Raw genomic sequence first — 23,900 nt, 5'->3', positions numbered from 1 at the left:
CACTATGAAGTCTGAAATGATAGCACTAGCTACTACTAGTGAAGAAGCGAGCTAGTTGAGATGTTTGCTAGTTGATATATCTGAATGGGAAAAACCTATGATAGATGTAGTGATCCACAACGATAGTACCGCAGTTATTGCGAAGATTGAGAATCTTTATTACAACAATAAGATTTTTAAATCGTTTTTGAAACTAAAAAATAACAAATTTTCATGATTTAAAGAAGGTCTCATGGATAAGGACAAATGTATTTAGTTTGATTGACTTGAGACTCCAAGGGTTGGAAAGGACAGTAAACAATCATATAATTTTTTTTTTGCTTAATTGCATTATTATTTTAACTTAGAGAGATCAAAACTGCAATTAAACATTTTTTTTTTTTTAAAAAAAAAATTATCTTTTTCTTATTGACTCTGAAACAATGAATTGGGAACCATGAGGAAAAATAGAAAAACGATAAGGAAGCTGGTTGCTAATGAAAAGGTGATTATCGATAAAAAAATGTATAAAGAAGGAGATAATTAATTTCTTCAAAGGAAGAGAGTAATAGTCGCATAGTTGAACGGAAAAAAAAAAAAGGAAAATATAATATCAAAATAAAATGGCTTAAAAAACGCCAATTATATCTCCTAAGAATATTTATGTGCTAAACTATATTGTAATTTGGAACTTGGATGTAATTATGGAGTCCAATATTTGTTTATAAGTAAATATTCTATTGAAGGAAGTAAAAAAGTTAAAGTATGACAATTAAATTTAAAATATAGTCTAATTATTTCGTTCTTTCTAATATATCGCAACTCTTCGTAAAGAGTAGATATAACTTTTTTTTAGAGATAGAATCCTATTGATCACAAACAACCAATTGAAATAATACGATAAAATTTTGGTTAAACAAACAATGAATTAATAAAATGAGAAATTTAAAAATGATATTTAAAACTAAAATCGATGTATTTATTTATTATCAAATTTTCAAAATATATAACGTTAATTAAACATTATACACTAAAATCATATATGAAAGTATATCCAGTAGAACAACAACATTCATTCTCAAAGCACGTGCCACCAAAAGTAAGCAACAATTTATCCGAACAATAATCACTACAGTCGTCATCAGAAATATTTGGACATGGCCCGTGGGTAGTGCAAATATCAAATGGACCACCACTAGTTGTTGTTGCATCAATAATTCCTCCTACAATTAAGGTCAATTATTAATCCATCTACATGTATCAGGATTAATATATGTTATCAAATTAAAACATGAATTATATGTTAGAAAACTTTCAAAAAAATCTTCAACATTAGAAAATAAAACAAAATCCCAATGTTAGAAATCCAAAAAGCAAAAACTAATGAAAACAATTTCGAGAATGAAAACTAAAAACTAATTCTCAAGAAAAATAAAATAAGAGACTTAACAATCTTAACTTTGATATTTTCAAACATATCCTATTTTTAAATTCTCAACAAAATAATTTTGTCATAAATATTTTTTTAACTATGTTTTCGAATAACATTTTCAAATGAGAGGTTAACCCAAGTTCCTTATGAAATAATAATTTTTTATGAAAATACGGTCTAATTTTCCTTAAAAACTTTTAAGTATATCAAACACATTTTTATAAAACATATCCTCGAAATTAAAATTATGTTTTCATTTTAAAATTCCTTAAGAAATGCGTGGTACCTCGATTCGAAATGGATGTCATGCATAGCAATGCAATGAAAAAACAGACACAGTTGATGCTATAAACCATTCTCTCTTTCAAGTTATTAATCAACAAGCAATACATACAAGAGACTATTTATAGAGATGATTGGAATTTTTTTTAATAAATACTATAAATTAAATACTATCTGCATTAGAACGAAAATAAATTAGAACTAAAATAAATGTTAATAAATGTGTCGAAAAAATATAGATAATGTCGATTAATTTGTCATACTTGAAAATATTTTCTGAATATTAAAGACAATTCTACTCAACTTTTATAATTTTTTTTATAATATTTTTGTTGTAATTTAAATGATTTATTATTATTATTATTATTATTATTATTATTATTATTAATTATTTTAGAAATTTTATTATCATGTATAAAATAAATTTGAATTTTACGTGTTTTATAGTTAAAATTAAAAAAAAAAATTGTTCTTTCATGACTTTGTTATTTCAAAGAGTGAAGTTTTACTAACTTGTTTAAAATAAAAAGTTTCCAATACAACTTCGTTCTTTTAAAAAGATAGGTTGTACTCTATTTAAAAAAAATCAATCAATGTGTACGACCCTTGGCTAATTCAAAGTGTGAGGTCGTGTTAAAGGCAAAAAGAGAATATATCGGTATAATATTTTCCAAAGTAAATAGTCCGGTAATTTGTTTTGGAAAAGATACTACTTAAAAAAAAAAAAATCCTCAATTTAGATGCTTAATTAAATAAATGATTTATTGTGCTTTTGATCTCAATAATATGAACAAAATATACTTTAGATTCAAGCAATGCAATGAAAAAATAGACGTAGTTTAGGCTAGACGCCATTTATTTTTTCAGCTAATGAATAAACAAACAACCCATACTCGAAGCTATTTATAAACATTAATTAAATTTTTTTTAATCAAAAATAGAAATTGCACCTCAAACACTTCACCCCTCACCATTTCTTGTGACTAACCCTTCCATTGAGTTCCTTTTCTCATTTCATTTCAATCAGAACTTCAAATCAAATTTTCTAAATAAAGGAAGTGGAGGTAAAAGCAAATCTATCGTCAAATCCAAACTTAGGAAGAATCTTTCATATTTGCAATAATTATGAGTTACTTTTTCTATTAAAATCAATCTTTACATGTTGCACGAAAATTATTGGGGTTGAATTCAACTTATTCTTTTGTAAAAATATCATTTGGTGTTGTTGTTTTTTCAAAGACTTGCTATTTTAAATGACCTTGTTTCAATATTATTTATTTATTGTAATTTAAACTTCATTGAATTTTTTGTATATAAGTTTAATTCTTGATTCTTAGTATGTAATGGTTATGTTTTTGTTTATTTATTTTTTTTAATATATTTTATGGTAATTTATGGTTGCTATATTTAAATTATTTAAATTTAATAAAAATATTATGATGCAATAAATTAAAAAAGTAAATGACAATTAAATTAAGTTAGTAACAAAAATTATATTTTTTATCGAATGTTTTTTTAATTATAAAGATATAGACAAAAAGTTAATAGAATAGAAAAAATAAATAAATGAATTTTAAAAATGTCACATCATACTATTGAATAATGTGACAAAATCAATGTTACATGACATATAAAAAAATAAACATAATATTTTGATAATTTGTTTTAATATATTATATTGATAGCATAATTAATTCTTGTTTGAATTACATTATATTTATACATTCATTCGTTTGTATGGAATAAGAAATATTTTATTTTCAACACCTCAAACCTCTCCACAATTCCTAATGACCTTGCACCCTTCATCCCCTTTCTATCCTCTAGAATCTCAAACTTGGATGATTTTGTTTATGCATTCACTATTAAGGTTAACAGAATCAAGAACGAGACCTCAAGTAGATTAATTGGATATTAATGAAGTTCTTACTCAATGGGACAATTGTTTCTCTTTCTAAGCTAATTGAAAATGTGAAAATATAAAATATGGAAAACATTTGGTTCATCAAAATTAAGTTACCGTTCATAACACCGTAAAAATCCTCTACTGTAGAAATCCAATGATAAGAAGGGAAGAAAGACTAAGAACAATATTTTTAATCTCAAAATCTTTAATCTTTGACAAATAATTACAGCTAAATAATATATAATATATTGTTGCACACTAAAAAAATATTGTCAACATAATATTAACAGTTTCCTGATTCTATTTAGGAGGATCTTTATATTATCTTTGTGTGACTTCTAATAAATCTGACTCTCACATTACTATAGTTTTTTTTTTAACTACCACAATGATATAGTTGATATAACATTTTCTAATATTCTCTCTTTTCTTTTAACATATGTGGATGACACTTTGAAGGTTGAAGAAGTGGATATTTACTATGACCCATCAGAGTTGCTTAGAGGCCTTCTATCATGGAGATAGCACCAATGTTTCAGCATCTCCTTTTCTCGAAACAATCCACAAGGGCCGAGAGATTTAAAAAAAATTATATTATTTATATTTTATGATAAACTATTGGAAATACATTATGTGCAATGTCCACCAAACATATTATTAGATTGAGTTCTGGATTAGACTACTCTCTATAAGTCGTTTTGTTACACTGTTCAAATTGTGCAAGGCGGACTATCAACTACAAAGTCCCTAAGATAAAATAGCTCTGATACACTGCACCGTAGAAAATCATTCTAGAATTACACCTTCAATATGACTGCCAAATGACTATCATTCGTAATATGGTACTATGAATGATTTTGGAGAAATTTTGGTGTGTTTTTTCAACTGAGTAGAACCCTTCATTTATAAAAGAAATCTGCAACTGAATGAGAGAAAAATGTCCAATCCATTAGACCAGAACTATAAAAACGTGCACTCCGAATTTTTTTAGGTTCGGACAATGAACTCATATGCGAGTTCATAATAAAACAGAAAACACGAAAAATAGCTAGGGTTTGACTGGGCCAACTGATGCACGAAATCAAAGAGAAGGAACTGATCAGATTATATGTTGAATGTTGACTCGGTGGAGGACAGACACATGTATAATGAATCAATGAGTAAATGAATTAAACTAAATAATTTGATTTGATTTGGTAGAAATTGGTTTTAGTTGGAAACTCTATTTTAATCGGTGAAAATGATAGTTTTAACTCCTTGATGATAAATCGATGTAGAACATTGCTTCAAATCGATTTAGAACATTGCTTCAAAATCGGTTTTGGTGATATGTTGAACTTCCAATTTCTAACTATTTTATCCTTTATAATATATTCTTAAAGTATTACCATTGTCTTTGTAGTGTAATTGTCTTCTCCATTTTTTATTGAGTTTGAATCATATAATATATAACATATTTTATGATTCTAAATTCGCAAAGTGGAATGAGCCATCAACTTGAACCTGAATTTATAAAGAGCTCGTTCTATTATGCTTAAAGAATTGTAATTGTTGAACTTATATATATTAGTGATAATAATAATAATAATAATAATAATAATAATAATAATAATAATAATAATAATAATTTGGTTGTTTTAAAAAAATTTGTGTAAACCTTAAACTAAATCCAAATTTTATTTGAGTAGAAATTACTAGTTGAAAGACAATTATATACTAAGTTAATTATTACTTGTGTGAACCGAGTCGAGGAAGAGGGTGTGACGCATAATTTTAGAAACAATTTTGGTAACGGAGAGGATATTATTTTATTCGCTTTTCTACTTGAATTATATGTGAGATAAATAAATTATGATGTTATGTGTTATCTTCAAAATATATTATATATGAATTAAGTGTTTACAAGTGATATTTTGATTTTAAATAATTTGTGTATTTTGATTGGTAAAGGGTAGTTACTCAAAGTGAGTTTGATTTCGCGCTTTGCTGCCTTTTAAAATGAAAAGGTGCAAGAATGAATCAAACCCGGGTCATGCGCGAAAAGGCACAATGTTTTGCCACCAAACCATTGCATAACTTCAATTAATATATGAACGGTAATTACATATGTCCCTTCGCAAATAGTGGCAGAAGAAGAATTGCAACTCTTTTTATAAATAGGGCCACTTTGGACATAATGGATACAACGAATTCAAGTATTTGCCATCCATTTTCTTTCACTCATTCTCATATACTAAGTCAACTTATTCTTTTCTAATGCATGAGAAAAGAATAGGTAACATTATTTTGTAACATACTATTGAAAGATATTCTTGGTGTGATAGTGCAAATCATATCAAGGTTTCCAAAGTACCCTGAAGGGGATTCGCTGGTTATCTCATTTGCATCCGATTGGTGGGGGCGAATCGAACCAAAAGGCTAGTGTAACAGCACGCTTTGGAACTTGCTACATATAATATTCATCAACAACTTCACTATTAAAGTCTTGCAGCAATTGTCACCAACACAGATCCAACAATGACTTTGTGTTTAAACTACGTTGGATTAGAACAAAGTTGAATAATTTTAAACGTTTTGATTGAGTGATTTGTTTTGTTACTAATTAAGGTGGTGACATTCATGCATGCATCGGTGTAATTTAGAAAAATATTCAATGGTGAGGTACTGAATAGTAAACTCTTAAGAGCATTCGTCTAACGGTGGAACATTATCCAATTGTGGGACTCTTTGCTTTATGAGGTTGCGATATTCTGGAATCATATATTGATCACATACAGTCTAACAAATAGGACCTATGCATTAGGGTTGATTTGTATTTTTGGTATTTTGTTATCATAATTGTTAAATAAAGTATATGATTTATTTATGTTTTTGCAAAAATAAATATATATGCATGTCTATTTATTATGTGTTTGTTATTTGGAGATGACTCTTACTTTTTGACAGATGACATCCCTAATTTTTTTTTCACCTGTATGAGTGTTCAAAGGAATATATGGATAATTTCTTTTAATTTCTAAGATAGATAGTTGTGATTAACTTTAGAGACTTTATTTTGATCAAATTCTAGTTTATATCATTTATTATTTTTCACTTTGATCAAATTCTAGTTTATATCATTTATTATTTTTCACTTTGGTACGAAATTTTGAATCCTATAATTTGGATATTCAATTATATGATTGAGATATTTGAAGATGTCTAATTAATTATGGATTGTTTGTTTGAGTCTATATGCGTGATTATGTATTTTACTAGCACGAGAATTGAAATATTTTCATGATAAAAAAATGCATAATTGTTGATACGATTCCTTAACTTAATTTCTAGTAACACTTTATTCTTTTATCTTTGTTTTTTTTTCTTTCTCAATTTAGTCTTTTATTTAATTTTAAGCAACAATTTGATCACTTATATCTTAAAATGTCAACAATGTTAAACACATAAAGTTTAATACCAATTTCAAGAAAATTCATATATCCATCAAAATGCATAACTCAAATTTTTAAATAAACTCATATTTTCATCTCTAACAACATTAAATTTATCAATTAAAGAATGAAAATATGAGTTTGTTTGAATATTTAAGTTATGAATTTGATGAAACTTGCATTATATTAAAGATGATAATTAATTTTATGAGTTTTGTTTGAAAATTATGATGAATTTTTGTAAAAAAAAAAACATAAAGATTACATTGTTGATATTTTAAGATATAAAAATTTAAATTGTTACTTAAAATTAAATAAAAAATGAAATAAAAATAATAATAAAAAAACTAAAATATTATTTAAAATTAAATTAAAAAATTGCGAAAGATGAGATGCTTTAATTTTGAGTTAAATAAAAATTATATTTTAAACGTAGTATTTTGAGATATTTTTTAAAAAAGTGAAATATTTTAATTTTGGGTTAATAAAAAAGACTTGGGATATCATATGAACCGACTTCTCGTGAACAGTTATAGAGTTCTTTCAAAAGGAGAAATGCCAACAACACTATTTAGGATTTAGGTGACATTAATTTTTAATGTTGTTGGGTCCCTTAGAACTAAAGGACTTTAGACCAATCAGCATAGTAGCTAGGGTGCATATATAAATTTGTTTCTAAAGTATTGGCTCTTTACATGAGAAATGTTATTCTGAGTATCAAACAATATTTATAATCGGAAGATAAATTTTATGTGGTGTTTTAATAACAAATGAAGTGGTACAAATCGCTTATCAACCTTCAAAGATTACTGACTTGATATCAAATGCTATTTGGTCTTAAAATAAGTATAGGTCCGAAAAAAATAAGCTGCATGGAAGACCAAAGGTATTATATATCAAGAGTGGGTAGACTTGTTTTAAATTAAAACAATGTTGAATAATTTGACAATATTATATACGAACCTCTTTTTAAATACCAAAAAGTATATTCCGAAAGATAATAAACATGCAGACACTATTTTTGAAGTGTGGTGAGGAGAAAGGCAAGGGTTTACCACTCATTAGTTGGGATATATAATATTAAAATAGAATGGCTTAAAAGGAAGACGCCAATTATATCTCGTAGTAATATTTCTGTGCTAAACTAATATTTTTTTATAAGTAAATATTTTATTAAAGGAAGTAAAAAATGTACTTTAACTTTTATGAAAAATAAATTTAAAATTTAGTCTAATTATTTTGTCCAACTTTTAAAGATATTGTAACACTTCTTAAAGATTAGATATACTCCTTTTTCTTATATACAATTTTGATAAAACAAATGAATGATATAATCTTGTAAACAAACAACGAAATAATAAAATAAGAAATTTAAAACTAAAATCGATGTATTCAATTTTTTATATTCTCTACCTCCTTAACTACTATAATTTTTGGACAAATATATAACATTAATTAAACAATATATACTAAATCATATTAACTGCGATGTCGTCTATAACAACAACATTCATTTTCAACGCACATGCCACCATAAGGACGCAGCCAGGAACAATAATAACTACATGCTTCATCATTAATATTTGGACATGGCCCGTGCATAATGCAAAACTCAAAGGGATTTATAGTTGTTGTTGCATCAATTCCTACAACTAATACAATATTATCATATATGCTTTTACCAACATCAATTTTTTAATAAGAGACTTAACAATCTTAATTTCATATTTTCAAACAGATCCTATTTTTAAATTTTCAACAAAATAATTTTCTCATAAATATTTTTTTAACTATGTTTTCAAAAAACATTTCCAAATGAGAGGTTATCTCCAAGATACTCCTTATGAAAATAACTTTTTATGAAAATACAGTCTAATTTCTTTAAAAACTTTTAAACACATGTTTAGAAAACATATCCTCGAAATCAAAATTATGTTTTCATTTTAAAATTCCTTAAGAAATGTTTGGTACCTGGATTCAAAATGGATGTCATGCATAGCAATGCAATGAAAACACAGACGCACTTGATGCCATAAACCATTCTCTCTTTCAAGTTATCAATCAACAAGCAATATATACAAGAGTCTATTTATAGAGATGACTGAAAAATATTCTAATTAATACAATAAATTAAATACTATCAATTCTAATTAATATAATAAATTAAATATTATCAGCATTAGAAATAAAATGAACGTTAAAAATGCATTGAGAAAATATAGACTATGTCGATTAATCCATTATACTTTAAAACATTGTCATAATATTAAATACAACTCTACTCAACCTTTGTAATTTTTATTTTATTTTATATTTTTGTTGTAATTTAAATGATTTATTATTATTATTAATAATTATTTTCGAATTTTTATTATTATTTATAAAAGAAATTTAAATTTTACGTTTTTTTAACATTTTTTAAAAGAAAAGATCTTTTATGACTTTGTTCTTTCAAAGAGTGAAGTTATACTAATGTTTTTTAAATAAAAAAATTACAAATAGAACTTCGATGTTATAAAAAGATAACTTGCACTCCATTTAATAACATCAATTAATGTGAAGTTACCCGGTATTTCAAAGGTGAGGTTGAATTAAAGGCAAAAAGAGGTTTGATCGGTATAATATTTTCAAAAGTAAATAGACTTGACAATTAGTTTTGGGAAAGAGGTTATTTAAGAAAATCTTCGATGCTTATACTAGTGGAATTTTATTTTTTTAAGTCCTTAAAAAAATATATTTTAAGTCGATTCTATGTTCGAGTTAACAGTAAACAACGACTTAATAAATATATTGTTTTTTAACGTGTTTTATGAACCGATTTAACAAAACTTTAGCTTGTTAAGTGAGTTCAGCTTAACCAACTTAAACATTATAAATTTAGTTCAAAAAATCATATTTTTAAGTCGATTCTTTTGAATAACTAATTTAATAAATAAAGTTAAAATAATATTTTTTTTTAAATAAATTTCTCATTTTGTTTTACTGCTATTGCTTCATGCATACATACAATATTTCGTATTGAATTTCAAATTATATATTTGTACTTGTAGCCACAATTTTATATAACCTTCTAATAACTAAAATATACGGTACCAAAAGTTCATACAAAGTATAGAGTACAAAAAAGATGTCTCTCATTTTTTACTACTCTTTATTAAACAGAAAAATCATATCCTTAACATATGAAATTCCAAGGTTGGATTCTACTACGGAATAACATGATTTAGATGTCCATTAACAAAATTATAAAATAACAGTGTAGCAATATTCAATACACATATATTCCAGCATTGATCTGGAATATCTGAAGAAAAAAAAAATTTAATATCGGTTGAATCATAAGTTTTTTTATCATATTAACATAAAAAAAGAAAATCAATAACAACTTATAAAAAAAAAATTTACGTACTTGCGTCTATGAATCAATTATACCGACCGTTATAATGGTCAACATATATAACATGACATAGTAGTCAAATAAATGAATATCACAAAAAAAAATGTTAAATACATAAACTTGTTATAATATTATAAATGCAATTATTGATTTGTAAACTTAATTCTCAAACCTAGCAACCTATAATAATCATCAAAAGTTCTACAATACAACAATAGTTATAAGAAAATTGTGTTATAACACATATTACAATACTTATGAACAATAAATATATTAAATACTTATAAATAATCAAGCATATTTTATTGTCTTTCTTCCCAATGACACATAAAGATTACATTAAGTTCTTGACGATTAATAATAAGCAATTGCCAATGATGACTACACCTAAAGTAAGAAACTAGTTATAGTCTTTGGGTAAGTTTTATGTCTTAAAATTCACTCTAATAAACAATAGCCCGAATCGAAGGATTTTTGTTCCTCTAAACCAACATGAATTGTAGGGTTTATGTACAAAATAAATGAACAACAAGCAGCTGATATTTTGCATGTGGTGTACAAAACTAGATTAATGAGACATAAAAGAGAAAGTGAAATTTACATTTTCTCTATTATTTAAAACAATGAAAATTTCCAAACATGGAAATTCCACCAAACATCAACACATAAAACATCCAAATTTAATTACAGAGAAACAAACATGAAGAACAATTCAAAAACACACATTACATGTCCAATTAATTATTTTTAGATGAAAGAAAAGCATGAACTTAGTATTGTTGTTTTTTGAGTTTTGAAAAATTGTTTCAAAATAAATTTATTGGGTTGATTTGCCAATTATGTCGCTCTCTTTAAGACATTTCGCGGTACTGTCTAAATTGTGCAAGACAGACTATCAACCACGAAATTTTAGAATAAAACAACCCAGACAAACTGTATCAGAGTTCGACTGCACCATAGAAAATCGTTTTATATGGTACTATGACCACTTGTAGATCGAAAAGACTACGACACAAAAACCGCTCTATAAGGATTTCAGTATATTCAATGTGGGACTTTAGTATTTATAAAGTTAAAAATTACTTAATATATGAGAGTTTTTCAATGTGGGCTTTAACAATTTGAATGATTTATTATTATTATTATTATTATTATTATTATTATTATTATTATTATTATTATTATTAATTATTTTCGAATTTTTATTATTATTTATAAAAGAAATTTAAATTTTACATTTTTTAAAGTAAGAAAAAGAAGATGGTCTTTTATGACTTTGTTCTTTCAAAGAGTGAAGTTATATTAATGTTTTTTAAATAAAAAATTACAAATAGAACTTCGTTGTTTTAAAAAGATAAGTTGCACTCCATTTAATAACATCAATTAATGTGAACGAACCTAGTATTAATTTCAAAGTGTGAGGTTGAACTAAAGGCCAAAAGAATTTAGATGTTTATATTAGTGGAATTTTACTTTTTTTTAAGTCTCTTAAAAAAATATATTTTAAGTTGGTTCTATGTTCGAGTTAACAGTAAACGACTTAATAAACATATTTTTTAACGTGTTTTATGAATCGACTTAACAAAACTTCAGCTTGTTAAGTGAGTTCGGCTTAACCAACTTAAATCTTATAAGTTTAGTTCAAAAAATAATATTTTCAAGTCGATTCTTTTGAATAATTGATTTAATAGATAAAATTAAAATAATATTTTTTAATAAATTTCTCATTTTGTTTTACTGCTACTGCTTCATGCATACATACAATATTTCGTACTGAATTTCAAATTATATATTTGTACTTGCAACCATAATTTTATATAATCATTTAATAACCAAAATACACAGTATCAGAAGTTCATACAAAATATAGAGTACAAAAAAGATGTCTCTCATTTCTAACTACTCTTTACAAAACGGAAAAATCATATGCTTAACATATGAAATTCCAAGGTCGAGTTCTACTACGAAATCAGATGATTTAGAGGTTCATTAACAAAATTACAAAATTGTAGCAATATTCGATACACATATATTCAAGCATTGATCCAAAATATCTGAACAAAAAAAAAATTTAATATTGGTTTAATCATAATTTTTTTTATCATATTAACATAAAAAAAACACAATCAATAATAACTTGTAAAAAAAATTTGCGTACTTGCATCTATGAATCAATTATACCGACCTTTGCAGTGGTCAACATATGTAACATGACATAGTAGTCAAATAAATGAATATCACAAAAAAATGTTAAATACATAAACTTGTTATAATATTATAAATGCAATTATTGATTTGTAAACTTATTTCTCAAACCTAGAAACCTATAATAACCATCAAAAGTTCTACAATACAACAATAGTTACAAAAAAATTGTGTTATAAAATATATTACAATAATTATGAACAATAAATATATTAAATACTTACAAATAATTTGACATATATTTTTTTGTCTTTGTTTTCAATAAACACATAAAAACTACATTAAACTCTTTACGATTAATAATAAACAATTGTCAATGACGACTACACCTAAACTAAGAAACTTGTTATAGTTTTTGGCTAAATTTAATGTCTTAAAATTCACTTCAAGAAACAATAGTCTGAATTGTAGGATTTTTGTTCCTTTATGTACAAAATAAATGAACAACAAGCACTTGATATTTTGCATGTGGTGTACAAAACTAGATTAAAGAGACATAAAAGAGAAAGTGGAAATTACATTTTCTCTATTATTTAAAACAATGAAAAATTCCAAACATGAAAATTCCACCAAAAAATCAACCCAGAAAACATCCAAATTTAATTACAGAGAAACAAACATGAAGAACAATTCAAAAGCATACATTACATGTCCAATTAATTATTTTTAGATGAAAGAAAAGCACGAACTCTAGCATTGTTGTTTTTGAGTTTCGAAAAACTGTTTTAAAATAAATTTATGCCACCGAAGATATTACTGAGTTGAATTGCGAATTATGTCGTTCTCTTTAAGACGTTTCGCGGTACTATCCAAATTGTGCAAGACAGACAATCAACCACGAAGTTTTAGAATAAAACAACTCAGACAAACTGTATATTGGAGTTCGACTGCACCATAGAAACCGTTTTATATGGTACTATGACCACCCATAAGTCAAAAGAACTACGACACAAAAACCGCTCTATAAGGATTTGAGTATATTCAATGTAAGACTTTAGTATTTATAGGGTTGAAAATTACTTGAGTATATTCAATGTAAGACTTTAGTATCTATGAGAGTTTTTCAATGTGGGCTTTAACAATTTTTAGATTCACACACTAACATACTCTGTGTTCCAACAAGAATCAATCATCACAAATCGACGAAGTGGTAACAATAAAATGGCGACGACGACGAGAGTTTAGGGTTGCAAGAGGAATGTCATGAACCTCGATTTTAAGTGTGCATTGGAAGTTAGGAAACACGACGTGGAGGTTTACAAGAATCCAGAGTTAGAGAATATAAAATGATTTTTAAATGTACGCAATTTGTTTTTTCTTTCATTTTACTTGACTATTAATATAACCACATTACACAACCTTAACCTATTTAGAACATTGCAAATTCACAATATAACAGCATTAAAATGTGTTTCAAATATTAAAAAATTGTCCCCACTAACTCGTTTACAGGCAACTAACTTAAATGAAGTATGTGTTGTGAAATTGATACATTTTTTTCACTGATCATGAAACCAATAAATTAAAAATTAGTCTTATCTATAGATTTGGACCATCCCATCTATGTCAATTGAATTAATCTATTTTTGGTAATCCTCATAATCCGTTTATCTATTTTATTACATCTAATTTCCATTTTTGTTTATAAAATATATTGAAATCGAGTATTTTTACTTGTTAACAGAATATAAATGAAATGAGTCTTAATTGTTTATATATATCTCAAATCATTAATTAATTTTTGGATGTTACACTTAATATGTAATTAATTATATTTGAATATAAAATGGACTTGACATTTATTTATTTATTGACAAAAATACTTTAATAAAAAGAAAGCAGATTCAGACTCAAATAAATTCCACATCACCAAATGGCCAATTGTTTGTACAAAGATGTAGGATATATATAATATTAAAATAAAATGACTTAAAAAGGATGACGCCAATTATATCTCAATAGAATATTTTTGTGTTAAATCATATTGTAACTTGAAACTTGGAAGAAATTATGCAAACTAATATTTATTTATAAGTAAATAATTTATTAAAGGAAGTAAAATAAGGTACTTTAATTTTTATGATAATTAAATTTAAAATCTTTTAGAGATAGAATTCTATTAAGCACAAAGAAGTAATTGAAATAATATAATATTATTTTAGTAAAACAAACGAATGATATAATCTTGTAAACAAAATAATAATAAAATGAGAAATTTAAAAAATGATATTTAAAACTAAAATCGATGTGATTATTTATCATCCAATTTTTATTTTTCTACGTCTTTAATTAATATAATTTTTGAACAAATAAGTAATATAAACGCACAAATTTTCAAAAATATATAACATTAATTAAACATTATATCCTTTATAACAACAACATTCATTTTCAATGCACGTGCCACCATAAGGAAGCTTCCAAATTTCCGAACAATAATAACTACAGTCGTAATCACTAGTACTTGGACATGGCCCGTCGTTACCGCAAACCTCAAAGGGATACATAACTCCTCCTACAACTAATAATATATATGTCTAACGTTATTACTCACGAGTAAGATTAAATTATTCTTTATTCGAGTAAACCCAAAACTATCAAATTATAAGTAAACTAAAATGAGAAACAAAAAAAATCCTCAACATTAAAAAATAAAATAAAATCCAAAGATAAAAAACTAATAAAAACAAATTCGAAAACGAAAAACAAAAACTAATTTTTCAAAAAATAAAATAAGAGACTTAACAATCTTAATTTGATATTTTCAAACAGATCTTATTTTTAAATTCTCAACAAAATAATATTTTAATATATATTTTTTAACTATGTTTTCAAAAAAATTTCTAAAGGAGATGTTGTCTCCAAGATTGTTAACGAAAATGATTTTTTATGAAAATACGGTCTAATTTTTCTTAAAAAAATTTAGCATGTCAAACACATTTTTACAAAACATATCTCGAAATCAAAATCAAGTTTTCATTTTAAAATTTCTTAAGAAACTTGTGGTACCTGGATTCAAAATGAATGCCATGCATAGCAATCCAATAAAAAAACAGACGCAGTTGATGCTATAAACCATTCTCTTTTTTAAGTTATCAATCAACAAGCACTACATACAAGAGGCTATTTATAGAGATGATTGGAAAAGTTTCTAGTTAATACTATAAATTAAATACTATCCAAAACTAAATTGAATGTTAAAAATTGTGTAGAGAAAATATAAGCTATTAACCGGTTCTTTCAAAGAGTGAAGTTGTACTTATTATTTTTAAATAAAAAATTACCAATACAACTTCGTTGTTTTAAAAAGATAAATTATACTCTATTTAAAAAAATCAATCTAATGTGTACAACCCTTTGATATTTCAAAATGTGAGATCGAATTAAAGGCAAAAAGAAGATAGATCAATATATTATTTTCAAAAGTAAATCGAGTGATTATTTGTTTTAGAAAATAGATTGTTTAAAAAAACTCCTCAATTTATATGCTTAATTAAATAAAGGGTTTTTTGTGCTTTTGATCTCAGTAACAAGGACAAAATATACTTTTGATCAAAGCAATGCAATGATAAAATAGAGGTGGTTGAGGCTAGACGCCAAACAACTTTTGATCCAAGCAATGCAATGAATAAACAAGCAACACATACTAGAGGCTATTTATAGATATTATTCGGAAATTTTCTTATTATACTACAATAAATCAATTTTTAATTAATGATTGAAATACGTAAAGCATGTGCTAAGAAAGGAAACTTTTATGAATTTTAAAGTAAACTAAGTATAATAAAACAAATTATCAAACGCCCATAAAGATATTTTTAATTGACTTTTCTAAATAAATTAAATTAAATTTATTTTTATTTTATTTGAAAATGTTTTAAATATTTTGTACTTTTTCTCCTAAATGAATAAGATTATTTTAAAGTTCATTTTCCTGCATTTTATATTAAGTATGTCCTACATGGATATTAACTAAAAATTGTGTGAAAATTTATGCACTCTCTCAAAATAGAAATATACAACCCATATACTTCATCCCACTCCCTTTCTTGTGACTAACCCTTACATTGAATTTCCTTTCTCATTTTATTTCAATCAGAACTTCAAATCAAATTCCCTAAATATAGGAAGTAGAGACATGAGCAAAGGGTAAAAGTTAAGAGGAGTCTATCGCAAAATCCAAACTTAGGAAGAATCTTTGATATTTGCAATAATTGTAAATTGTGAGTTCCTTTTTCTATTAAAATAAATCTTTGTATGTTGCACGAGAATTATTGGGGTTAAACTCAACTTATTCTTGTAATGGAAAGAAAGATATCGATTTCAACTTTGATGATCTAAGGCAGTAAAGTTGAAAGACGAAAATACAAGGTATTTTCATCTTTTGTCTTCCATGAGGAAGAATAGAAAAATATTAAGAAGACTGGTTGCTAATGAAAAGGTGATCACCAATAAGAGATGTATAAAGAAGGAGGTAATTAATTTCTTCAAAGAGCTAAATGATGAAGGCATGCATCAAGTATCTAATGAAAAATTTGATGAGTTAGAAGGTTTTCCATCTGCATATGAGATTAAAAAAATGCTGTTTGACTTTGTGAATTCAATAAAATTCATGGTTATGATGTTTTCTGGAAGACCCTAAATTTTGTTGGCTTTTATTAAGCTACATCTGTAATGTATTTTTCACCTAATAAAATTTTAATATATGATTTTTGTTAATATATGGTATTCAATTAGAAGACTTTAGAGATAGAGTTACAAGCAATCTGTTTTGGGTAGTTAGTTTTCAGTTAGTTAGTTGTAATTATTTTTTGTTGCTTCCAAATTGTAAACAATTTGTATATAAGTCAAAGCAAGCAATGCTGAAAGGAAAAAAAAAAAAAGAGAACAGAAAAACAAAACTATTGTTTTGGAAAGTGCAGAAAATTGGAAAAAAAGATAGAAAACATTGTAATCATTTCATCTCATATTAGTGATAATTTGAAGTTGGATCCAATCCCCCAGACGTAAGCCAAAGCAAGCAATGCTGAAAGGAAGAAAAAAAAAACAGAGAACAAAAAAACAAAACTGTAGTTTTGCATAGTGCAGAAAACTGGAAAAAAAGATAGAAAACATTGTAATCATTTCATCTCATATTAGTGATAATTTAAAGTCAGATCCAGTCCCCCAGACATAGGAGTTTAACTATGGATTGAGTTAACAATTGTGTGTGTTTATTTTAGCTCTGCAAGTCTTAATTTTGTTTTTGTTATAATTGCTGAAACCAATAATGTTCTTTGGTGAAAGCTTATCAATCTTCTTTTTACTGAAACGAAGAACATTCTTGGGGTGTAAAACAGATCAATCTTCGTTTTAGTGAAACGAAGAACATTCTTAGGTGAAAACCGATCAATCTTCATTTTACTAAAACAAAAAACATTCTTGGAAGAGCGACTGATCAATCTTCGTTTCGTTTACTTTATCTTAATTGAGAAATTCAGCAACAACTGGTATCAAGAGCTTTGGTTCATTCGTTTCAAAGGAAAGATGGCATCAACAAAGTATGTATTGGAGAAATTCAATGGGAAGAATGATTTTGGGTTATGGCGTCTCAAGATGAAAGATTTGTTGGTTCATCAAGGTTTGGCAGAAGCATTGAGATGAGAGAAAGATATGACATCGACAATTCCAGAAAGGAGAAAACGAATATCATGAACAAGGCTCATATTGCTTTAATCTTTAGTCTTGGAGACAAGGTTTCTGAGGGAAGTGTCGAAGGAGACCTCTACAACATGTATTTGGCTCAAGTTACAATCTTTATACATGACAAAATCATTAGCGAACCATTTGTACTTAAAACAAAAGATATATACTTTCAAGATGCAATCTGAGAGGTCAATTGAAGATCATATGGATGAGTTTAATAAGATTGTTTTAGATCTTAAAAATATTGATGTAAATTGGATGATGAGGATCAGGCCCTACTATTGATAAATTCATTACCAAGCTCTCTTAAAAATTTGTGTGATACACTCTTTTATGGTAAAGATTCTTTGTCATTAGAATAAGCACAAGCTACACTAATCTCAAAAGAATTAAAAAGGAAGTCAAATGGGAAAAAAGAAAGCAGCGGTGATGGACTGTTTGTCAAGGCTGAGGCAGGGAAGAAGAATAAGTTCAAGAACAAAGAAAAGGACATGTCTAAAATGAAGTGTTTCATATGCAAGAAAGAAGGGAATTTCAAGAAAGAATGCCCGGATTTGAAAGGAAAAAAAGGATCAAATAGTGATGATGATTATGATAATGGATCTATAGCCTCTAAAGAATATCAAAGCACATAAGTTCTTATGGAAAATTCAACTGAAATCATGGATGGTGACTGGGTGCTTGACTCATGGTGTTCATTTCACATGACCTCAAATAGAGATTGGTTTCTTGACTACAAAGAAACTGATGGAGGCAAGGTGATTATGGGGAACAAATCAGCATGCAAGGTAGTTGGGATTGGCTCGATCAAGCTGAAGCTGGACAATTGAACTATGAAGATTTTGTCAAAAGTCAAACATGTTCTAGAGTTGAATATGAACTTAATTTCTCTAGGAATGCTAGAAAAAGTTGGTTGTTCATACAAAGAAGAGAAAGGTACTCTAAAAGTGATAAAAGGGTCGTTGGGAATCATGAAGGGAAAAAGGGATCATGGTACCTATCTTTTCAATGGTCAAGCAGTAGCAGGATTGGTAGATGTGGCGGTCCAAGCATCAAGTTAAACCAGCTTGTGGCATCAAAGGATGGAACATGTAAGCCTAAGAGGAATGCATGTTCTAGACAAACAAGACATGTTGGGTGGTGACAAGATTGGTGATCTTGAATTTTGTGAGCATTGTGTGTATGAAAAATGCATAGAGTCAAGTTTTCCACATGGAAGCATTGTTCAAAAGAAATTATGGAATATGTGCATAATGATCTATATGGCCCTGCCAAAATTGCTTAACGTGGAGTTAACAAGTATTTCATTATATTTATTGATGATTATAGTAAAAAGGTATGGATTTACTTGTTGAAAAGTAAGGATAAAGTATTCAAAACCTTTAAAGATTGGAAATCCATGTTTGAAAACAAAACTGACAAAAGGATTAAGACCTTAAGAACAGACAATGGTCTTGAATTTTGCAGTGAGGAGTTCACTAGTTTTTGGAAAACTCATGAGGTGAACATATATAGGAATGTAAGACACACACCTCAGCAAAATGGCCTAGTTGAAAGATGAAAAGAACCATGCTTGAAAGAATGAGATGTATCTTGTCAAATGCAGACATGCCTGCACAGTTTTGGGGAGTAGATGTCCATACAACTTGTTATTTGATAAATTTGAGTCCTTCAACTGCAATTGAACTCAAAACTCCTCAGCAAATATGGACGCGACATGCTGCTAATTACAGTCACCTAAAAGTATTAGGATTTGTTGCATACTATCATGTAAATGAAGGGAAACTAGTTCCTCGAGCCAAGAAAGGATACTTTGTTGGATATCAAAGTGGTGTAAAAGGTTATACGATATGGTGTCCTGAAAGTAGGAAATGTATCATCAGTAGAGATGTTAAGTTTCATGAGGCTGACCTATATAAATCCTTAACCAAGGCTACTAATGAAAGTTCACATCAAATTGAAGCTGAAAGGATTGATCTTGAGGTGGTGCAAGCTACATAAAATGAGAAAGATCAAAAGGAGAAAAGATCAACAATAGGCTCAGCAAGATAAGTCTGATGCAAACTCAGCTGGACAAGCTATGTTTCCAGACCATGATAATCCATAAGAACAAGAATTAGATGACTACAGTCTCATTAGGGATAGAGAAAGAAAGACATCAAAACCCTCTCAAAGATGTGGTTATGTAGACATGATCAGTTATGCATTACAGGCTACTAAAGAAATCATACAAGAAGATCCTAGGAACTACAATGAATATGTCAGATCTCAAGAAAAAGACAAATGGATTTTAGCTACGACTGAGGAGCTGAAATCAATTGAGAAGAATAACACTTGGAAACCCATACCTAAGCCAGCTAACTCTATAATTGTAGGCATCAAATGGATCTTCAAAAGGAAGGAAGAAATTCAAGGAGTAGAACCACCTAGGTTCAAAGCAAGGCTAGTAGCAAAGGGATTCACTCAAAAAGAAAGGGGTGGACTACAATGAGATCTTCTCTCGTGTAGTCAAACATACATCAATAAGAATAATACTAGCCATGGTAGCACATTTTGACAAGGAGTTAGAACATATGGATGTCAAAACAACATTTTTCCATGGTGATATGAATGAAACAATCTTAATGCAAAAACTAAATGGCTTTAGGACTCAAGGAAAAGATGATTGGGTATGCCTGCTAAAGAGATCGCTCCATGGGCTAAAGCAATCACCAAGACAATGGTATTTAAGGTTTGATTCATTCATGCTCAGTCAAAGTTTGCTAGATATAATTTTGATAGTTGTGTGTATTACAAACAAGTATCATCAACAACATACATTTACTTGCTGCTATATATGGATGACATGCTAATAACATATAAAAGTATGAAAGAAATAGAAAAATTAAATAGCCAACTAAAGAAATTCGAGATTAAGAACTTGGGGTCAGCCAAGAGAATTCTAGGAATGGAAATCATTAGAATTAGATAGCAAGGAAAACTGATAATTTCCCAAGAAAGCTACATTGGAAAAGTTCTAAATGGGTTCCATATGAATGAATCAAAGGTTGTCAGCTCTCCACTTGCAGCTCATTTCAAACTTTCTTCAAGCATGTCACCAAACACAAACCAGGAAATATAAGACATGAAGACAATATCAAATGCTTGTGCCATAGGGAGCATCATGTACGCTATGGTTTGCTCAAGGACAGACATTTGTCGTGTTGTAAGTATCACAAGCAGGTTTATGGGAATCCAGGGATGGGCCATGGCAAGTTGTCAAATGTTTTCAAAGATACTTAAAGGAAACTCAAAACATGTGTTTGGAATGCAAGAAAAGTTTAGAACCATGAAAACCAATCTAAGGATTTGTAGACTCTGATTTTGCTAGAGATTTATATAGAAGAAAGTCTCTCACATGATATTTGTTCACAGTGTTCAACAACACAGTTAGTTGGAAAGTTAATCTTCCACACATAGTGGTATTATCAACAACAAAAGCAGAATATGTTGCTATTGCTAAAGCTGTGAAAGAAGGAATTTGGCTAGTGTTAAACCTAGTATTAAACAATAGTATGTTTGTATAAGTTGTGACAACCAAAGTGCCATTCATTTGAGTAAAAATCAAATGTATCATGAAAGAACCAAGCATATAAACATCAGACTTCATTTCATTAGAGATGTCATTGAAAGGGGTGAGATAAATGTGGCAAAGGTACACACAAGTAACAATCTAGCTAACATATTTACAAAACTGTCATACTTAATAAATTCAGAATCACATACTGAGACAGAGGACTAAGAGAATCTGACTTGAAGAATCACATACTGAAGCTTCTTAATTGGTACCAAGGTGGAGATATGTTAATATGTGGTACTCAATTAGAAGACTTTGGAGATAGAGTTACAAGCAATCTGTTTTGAGTAGTTAGTTTTCAGTTAGTTAGTTTTAACTATTTTCTGTTGCTCCTAAATTGTAAACAACTTGTATATAAGCCAAAGCAAACAATGCTGAAAGGAAAAAAAAAAAAAAGAGAACACAAAAACAAAACTGCAGTTTTGCATAATGCAGAAAACTGACAGAAAAGATAAAAAAAACATTGTAATCATTTCATCTCACATTAGTGATAATTCAAAGGCGGATCCAGTCCTCCAGACGTAGTAGTTTAACTCTGAAATGAGTTAACAATTGTGTGTTTATTTTAGCTCTCCAAGTTTTAATTTTGTTTTTGTTTTAATTGTTGAATCCAAAAACGTTCATAGATGAAAACTGATCAATCTTCGTTTTACTAAAATGAAGAACATTATTGGGTGAAAACTGATCAATCTTCGTTTTACTAATACGAAGAACATTCTTAGGAGAATGACTAATTAATCTCCGTTTCGTTTACTTTGATCTTAATTGATAAATTCAACAACAATTTTAAATGTCTATGTTAATTTTAACTAAAATTTTTGAAATATATATATAAATTGATCAAGAAAATTGATAAAGGTTAGACTTTTGTGTAGAATTATATTGCTCTTTCATTTAAATGCATGTATATGGTATAAATTAATTTTGTTAAAAAAAGAAGTATTCAAATAATTATAAGGTAGTAAAACAAATGGGTTTGGTCCATCGATGTGATTCATATTAAAAAGGTTTTAAATCCCTAACAACCTAGTAGCTACATAAAAGGAAAGTAGAAATAATACTAATGCCGTAAAAACAAGATGAAGGAGAGTAACACTCGCATAGTTGAAAGAAAAAAAATGGGAAAAGAATCAGTTTAGGGGAGTGGCCCATAAGTTAGTAAGAGAAGGGTTATAAATCCCTATTGAGTTAATAGCTATATTAGGTTAGCATGACGGTAGAAAAAAAAAAGATCAAATGTGTGTGCTACATTAACTAGCGTGCGAGAGAGAAGGAAAGGAAAAGAAATGGTTGATATCTCTATTTTTTTTACTTTTGATATATTAATATACTTTATTAATATTTTTACTTTCGCTCTCATTTAATTTGATAAATATTTGATTTTAAAATAATGATTTTTGGTACAAAATTTATGTTTGTAAATTAAAATATTAATTTTTATAGTAAAGTTGTTATTAATTAAAAAGTAATTTTATAATAAATGGTTTTATGATGATGAATAATTTTGAAGATGGTGTTTGATATTATTATTATTGTATAATTTTTTTTAAAAAATTTTAAAAGCAAAATCATGGAAAATTGTTAATATAAAAATGGTTGTTTTATTTCTCTTTGTTATTTTAGTTGTGTTTGAAAACTTGGCTTTAATGAATTGTTTTATGAGTCATGGATGTTAAAAACCGGTAAATAAATGATGGGAAAGTCTTACTATTTGAAAAGTTTCTTTATATTTCTAATATGTTAGTGTCAATTTTAAATAATAAATTGATTCTAAATTTGTAATTTTATAATCTAATTAGTGCAAAGAGTTACAGACATTTTTATTAAAATGGTTGAAGTTCTGATATAGTATGAGTCACTGAATTAAACTTAAAGAATTAATTTTTATTTGGTAGGAAGTTGTTTTAGTTTCCTTAATGATAAATCGATTAGAACGTGCTTTGCTTCAAAATCAGTTTTAGTGATAT

At 27.4% G+C, this 23,900-nt stretch overlaps 3 long non-coding RNA genes across 4 annotated transcripts; all 3 read right to left on the bottom strand.

Moving 5' to 3' along the window:
• Nucleotides 1-936: 936 nt before the first annotated feature.
• LOC113787136 (uncharacterized) lies at nucleotides 937-1,872 on the bottom strand. The gene is made up of 2 exons (XR_003473438.2): nucleotides 1,698-1,872; nucleotides 937-1,202 (listed from the first exon to the last, which is right to left on the bottom strand). It is a non-coding gene; the product is annotated as an uncharacterized lncRNA (long non-coding RNA).
• Nucleotides 1,873-8,301: 6,429 nt separating this feature from the next.
• On the bottom strand, nucleotides 8,302-9,147 carry LOC113787137 (uncharacterized). Of its 2 annotated transcripts, none has more exons than XR_003473440.2 (2): nucleotides 9,002-9,147; nucleotides 8,302-8,682 (listed from the first exon to the last, which is right to left on the bottom strand). It is a non-coding gene; the product is annotated as an uncharacterized lncRNA (long non-coding RNA). The 2 variants fall into 2 exon arrangements; XR_003473439.2 differs by having other exon boundaries at nucleotides 8,302-8,676.
• A 5,714-nt stretch (nucleotides 9,148-14,861) lies between these two features.
• Nucleotides 14,862-15,796, bottom strand: LOC113787039 (uncharacterized). Its single transcript, XR_003473230.2, has 2 exons — nucleotides 15,642-15,796; nucleotides 14,862-15,153 (listed from the first exon to the last, which is right to left on the bottom strand). It is a non-coding gene; the product is annotated as an uncharacterized lncRNA (long non-coding RNA).
• Between the last annotated feature and the right edge of the window lie 8,104 nt (nucleotides 15,797-23,900).

The sequence above is a fragment of the Cicer arietinum genome, chromosome 1 (genome assembly GCF_000331145.2).
Source record: "Cicer arietinum cultivar CDC Frontier isolate Library 1 chromosome 1, Cicar.CDCFrontier_v2.0, whole genome shotgun sequence".
In the NCBI taxonomy this organism is placed as follows: domain Eukaryota; kingdom Viridiplantae; phylum Streptophyta; class Magnoliopsida; order Fabales; family Fabaceae; genus Cicer; species Cicer arietinum.
The sequence above is the reverse complement of the archived record's forward strand: the minus strand, read 5'-3'. Positions and strand labels throughout refer to the sequence as shown.